General features: G+C 34.5%; 1 long non-coding RNA gene across 5 annotated transcripts; it reads left to right on the plus strand.

Moving 5' to 3' along the window:
• Positions 1 to 1,978: 1,978 nt before the first annotated feature.
• LOC145128930 (uncharacterized) lies at positions 1,979 to 5,157 on the plus strand. Of its 5 annotated transcripts, none has more exons than XR_013717186.1 (9): positions 1,979 to 2,563; positions 2,662 to 2,709; positions 2,886 to 3,125; positions 3,253 to 3,327; positions 3,425 to 3,690; positions 3,800 to 4,036; positions 4,115 to 4,148; positions 4,230 to 4,922; positions 5,000 to 5,157. It is a non-coding gene; the product is annotated as an uncharacterized LOC145128930 (long non-coding RNA). The 5 variants fall into 5 exon arrangements; XR_013717188.1 differs by lacking the exon at positions 3,253 to 3,327 and having other exon boundaries at positions 4,230 to 4,270; positions 4,340 to 4,922; XR_013717187.1 differs by lacking the exon at positions 3,253 to 3,327 and having other exon boundaries at positions 3,800 to 3,865; positions 3,978 to 4,036.
• The last annotated feature ends 418 nt before the right edge of the window (positions 5,158 to 5,575 follow it).

Here is a 5,575-nt window from a genome sequence, read left to right on the forward strand (position 1 = left end):
CGAAGAACCAGGTGCAGTCGAGACCTCTCAAAGTGCCCCTGCCAATATTTGCACCTTGCCTCGCCATCAAATTTTATGCCATGAAGAGATTTTTTAGGCTGTTGCTAAGGAGTTCACAAGCGTGATTGCAGAGATTATCGAGAAAAAGATGTGGCTGGGTGCAATGGGAAGATCGGACGTGTTGGTCGTCGAGAAAGACTAAATTCATGCTAGCCTCAAACCAAGGGGGAGACTGTTAGGTCATATTTTGTTGGTTTGAGCTAGGCATCAATCTGTATAGGTCTTGATAGGGTTTGGTCATGTAATGTATGGGTGTACGGTTGTGTGTTTGCGGCTGTATGGGTGTTCACGGCCGTGAACGTGTTCTCGGTCTTGGTCCCTTATAAATAGCGTGTCAGATGTATGACAGTTGCATGTGTGTGTTATCCAAGTGTACCAGACGTTTACGACCCTAATAGAACGTGTGCATTGTTGGATTGATCTTTCTTCTACTCCTTCTTATCCTTATTGATTACAGCTTGATTGTGTGTTTGATCACTAGTTGGTTCCAGATTTAGGGACTTACAAAAGTTTTTTTTGTAAGTTTCATGGTTAATAAAGATTCATTCTGGATTTCATAAATATTAAAAACAATAAAGAAAATTCAATTTTCCCATCATGCTCATCTTAAATCTAGTTTTCATGACTTCCTCAAACTCTATCCATAGGATTGGATCTGTATAACCAAAAATAATGTAAACAACATATATTTCAACCAACATTATATGATCATTAAATTTCTTTCAAAATAAAGTAGGAAGCGAACCTTGTTTAAATTTAGACATTTTAAGAAATTTAGTAAGAGTTTTATACCATGCATGAGAAGCTTGTTTAATTCCATAACAAGTTTTATCTAGGATATAAAAATGATTCGAATTTTTTTATGTACAAAACCTGGAGGCTATTTGAGATAAATAGTTTCTGTGACATCCCCTATTTTCCAGAACCGAAAAAAACTTTTTTTTATGCTTTCAAAACACGTTGACTTTGTTTACGGAAAATTCTAGTATATTAAAACACTTTGAGTACAAATGTGGTTTCAAAATAACAAAACCCTAAGAATGTCATAATTAATACATAACATGATTTACAGCGTAAAGACTTATCGATTCTGAATACTATTGCAAGTTGTCTCTGATCCACTCAACATCCTAATCAAGTTCCAATAGTCTTAGTACCACTACCTGTGATGCATATAATTTGAGTGGGTCGGGTTTGGAAATTTGGTAGGACACATAGGGTTTTCAATCCCATAATATTATTATGATAATAACTCATATATCGTAATCCTGCAAAACCAACGTTACCAAACAATATAGATATAACATACGCCATATATATATATATATATATATATATATATATATATATATATATATATGGGAAAAGTGAATATACCCTTAAGGGTATATAAGCATAGGTACCCAAATTCACAATACCACCTCGTTTTGTATCATATAATACATTCTAATTATCCAATGTTCTTATAATTTAGCTTCTAACTTGGTTTACTTCCATGTTTTTTATAAATTACACATTTATCTTTCTCTTACATAATTTTCATTTTCAATTACAATATATATATAGCCTAGTAGGTGGTCGGCAAAAAGATGTGATGTAAGAGTAAGATAATAATGAAATTTCGAAAATATTGAAAGTAAATCAAGTTAGAGGTTGAAGTTTAAAAACATTATGGTGTGTTTGGGTACCTAAGCTTATATACCCTTAAGGGTATATTCACTTTTCCATATATATATATATATATATATATATATATATATATATATATATATATATATATATATATATATTATTAAGCATATTACCTATTTCTTGAAAATTAAGAGGTACAATAGGTATTCCCTCATGTACAATAACATTAAGCTTATAATCACATCGTATACCTATTACACGGTGTTACCTTATTGTTACCCTAATCTCCTCTACACAGCTGCCATCAAACCAAATCTCATCCATCTCTGTTTATCTCTTCAGCCCTACGACGTCAGGTGTTCTTCCCTGACTCCGGCAACATCACACACAAGCAGCACACCACCACCTATCTCCACCAAAGATGCAATCGACACCCTGGAAGTCCACCGTTTCCGTCACCGCTGTCCGCCACTTCTACCTTCTGTCAAGACGAGTAGCCCTAACCCTATCCCGCCGCCACGATCAACCACTGATAGGTCACCGTTAGATTGTTAGCAAACCACCTTTTCGTTCGATTCTTAGCAAACCACAGCGATCTGGGTTTGGAGCTTTTAGTTCTTATTCTCGAAGATCTCGCCGGCCGGCCGTTAGTTCATCATCTGCAACCGGATTTCCAACAACGGAAGGGGCCACGATGGGCCCATCTAAAGCTTCTATGGCGATGTACAACCTCAAAGATGCATACAGTTTATGGGATATATTAAACACTTCCCCTGTTTGGCAAGATCGAATTTTTCATGCTCTTGCTGCTCTCTATGGCAATGGTCGTCATTCTGCACTTCACATAGCTTCTTCCAATGGCCGGATCGAGGTGTGTAGTTCAAGAATTTATTTATGTTCTTACTTTTTTTTTTGTTTTCCCTTGATTGATTTGTTGAATTTTTCATTCAATGTGTGGATTTTGTTCAGATTATTTCTATGGTTTTGGACGATTAGTTAGTCAATCCCTATAAAAAGGTGTGTTTCAGTAGTCTATTTTAATTATAATTCAAATTTTTTATGTCAATTTCATGAAACAGATGCGATGTATATATGGTTCATGATATTATGGAAATTGGGTGATTTTCTTAATTCCCACCTTCTTATTTTTCTACTGATTTTGTGTAATTTGGTTGATGTTGGCTGCGAGATAGACTCCATTGATGTGGGTTGCAATGAATGAGAAGATCTCTTGTGCACAAAAGCTGGTTGAAGTTGGGCTAATGTATGTCAATTTTTATCCTTTTACATAGTCACCCCTCAAAAAACACACAGAAACACATGCATGTATGTGTTCATGGTGTCAATGACAAGCTCTACTGAAACCTCAAAATGGCTAACTTTATCCTTCACACTCGCCCTCGCCACTGTTCCTACATTTGATGTCGTATCAGGTAACATATTCTCTTGTCTTCATCAACATGTGTAGGTTGTAAATAATATATGATTCAATTTGATATCTTTTATTTTACTATTAGAGTAAGAGAACAAAATAAGATCCTAATGAATAAACTTGTAAAGGAACTTCATATATCTCGGAAGGAATCAATAGAAAAGTGTGTTGCTAAGAAGAAAGGCAAAATTAGAACTCAAAAGGTTGCACAAAACAAATTACTTTTTGGTTTTGGAAATGTGTCCCCTGTTTTGCTATTCACAGCTCATTTGTTTTAATTTTAAACAATTATATGAATAGGATTTAAAAAAAGAAATGATCCAAGCTAAAACAGACAACTTGGATAAAAAAGCCTCCATCACCTGTTGCTTCCGGATAAAAAAGCCTCTTCAGGTTAGCGTTTCTTTTTTAATTGCATCCATCACCTGTTGCTTCTGAGAAACTAGTCACCACCAATATCAGATCATTCTCCACTCACGTTGATCTGGAACTGTAAGAGAAAAAAGGGACACTTTCTTCATCATCCTCTCTATTCCTAGGATTTCTTCATCTACGCTTTTTACCAGGTATGCTTTCTATACAGGTAGAAACAAACCACTAATGTATTGAGGAACATTATGTAACAAGGAGTATAAGATTATGTGTTTTTTCCTAACAATTCCAGTTTCTTGACAGGTACTGTTTCAAAGATGTAGGGATAGATATGAGCACCATGAGATCCAGTTACAGAATAGATCTAAGGTGAGTAAAATAAATGAGGGTAATTTTGTAAAAAGTTAGTACGGTAGCCTCATGTTTCTGTACTTGGATCATATTTCAATCATATCCTCGGTCTCTCCCTCTATCTAAGTAGATGAAATTTGACTCTCGATCTAAGTTGTGGATTGTTTGCGAGACTACACACAACCAAAGGTAAAATCCTGGTTTAATTATAAAGAACTAATTTTAATATGTTTTGGATTATATTTGACTTTGGGTTATATATTGTAGGTTGTAAGCATGTTTTTAACAACATCAAACAAAGGTTAGCTTTTCATGCTATATTTTTCATATTTTCATTTTATTATTTCATTATCTTTATTCATATGATGCTTTATTTGTGCAGTTTAAGCATTGTAGCATAGGTGTATACATAAATTGAATAAGGTAAGGAGGGGTAATTTGGTCATTTTTAACTATATCAATATTATTTACATGGTATACTTTCAAATTCAGAAACTACAATAAGTGAAACCATGTGTGTGTTAGTCTCTCCATGAAAAGACCTTCCGACTGCCAACCATGGTTTTTTCTGAAACGTATTGTCATTTGAATTGCATTTTTACTTATTTTTGGTGCTTTAGGAAGGTGAGTTTACCGCTTTGAACTTTAAAAATGATTATTTTAGCTTAGTTTTGTGGATTATTTTCATGTATCTTTATGTGTTGATTGGTTCATAATCAAATTGAAGACGAGGATAATTATGTATGTGTGTATATATGTGGACAAAACAAAAAAGAAAGTATGAATGCTTGTGTGATGCTAATGTCAACTTTATGTTTCTTTTTATGCATGAATGGTCGAATGTTGCAATATTGGCTTACTTCTCAACAGGTACAGGGCAGAAAATCTTCTACTATCTCAAAGTGGGATACCTCACAAAATGAGTCCCAATTGGATTGCCTTTCATTCTTGATGTGCGTTTTCAAATTATCATATGCCCTTTTGAATATGGTGCTTTTGTGGGGGTGTTATTACAAATATATTTCCATCAGTGTAGAAGATCTTCACAATCCCATAGCTTTTGAATTTTGTAAAGGTAATTTTAAAGCTAATTTGTTAAGAAATCTCATACATCTAATGTTCTCACAAGTCTAATGTTCTCAACAAACTCAGGAAACTAAGGAGGGGTAAAAGTGAAATTACAAGCTATTGTTTTAGCGAATTGCTATCAAGCCTCTATTTAGACTTGGAATAAAAATTCTTCATAGTTGTTTTCACTCACAGTCGGTCTTTAATTACTTTTAATTGTCAACCAAATTAGTATACTACAACATCCTATGGTCTACATACAAACCTAATTATATCATTGTACTTTTAATTGTCATTAAAACCCGGTGGAATGAAAAGACAAAATCAGTATTTCAAATAAGCTTCTGTCCAAATGATTGTAAGGTACGATTTGCTGCGTGTACCTTCGCTAATGCAACACTTACATGGTGGAACAGCCATGTAAATACAATGGGAATTGATGCTGCAAATCCCATGAAATGGAAAGAGCTAAAGATGATGCTAGTAGAGGAGTATTGTCCTAGGGAGGAAATACATAAGATGGAACAAGAATTGTGGACCCTAAACATGAAGGGTTCAGAGATAAATGCTTATACCGCTAGATTCAATGATGTTGCGGTGATGTGTCCGGCACTTGTAACCCAGAGTACAAGAAGATTGAGCGATATATCTGGGGTATAG

This window comes from Lactuca virosa, chromosome 8 (genome assembly GCF_052849685.1).
Source record: "Lactuca virosa cultivar CGN04683 chromosome 8, Lactuca_virosa_CGN04683_v6, whole genome shotgun sequence".
In the NCBI taxonomy this organism is placed as follows: domain Eukaryota; kingdom Viridiplantae; phylum Streptophyta; class Magnoliopsida; order Asterales; family Asteraceae; genus Lactuca; species Lactuca virosa.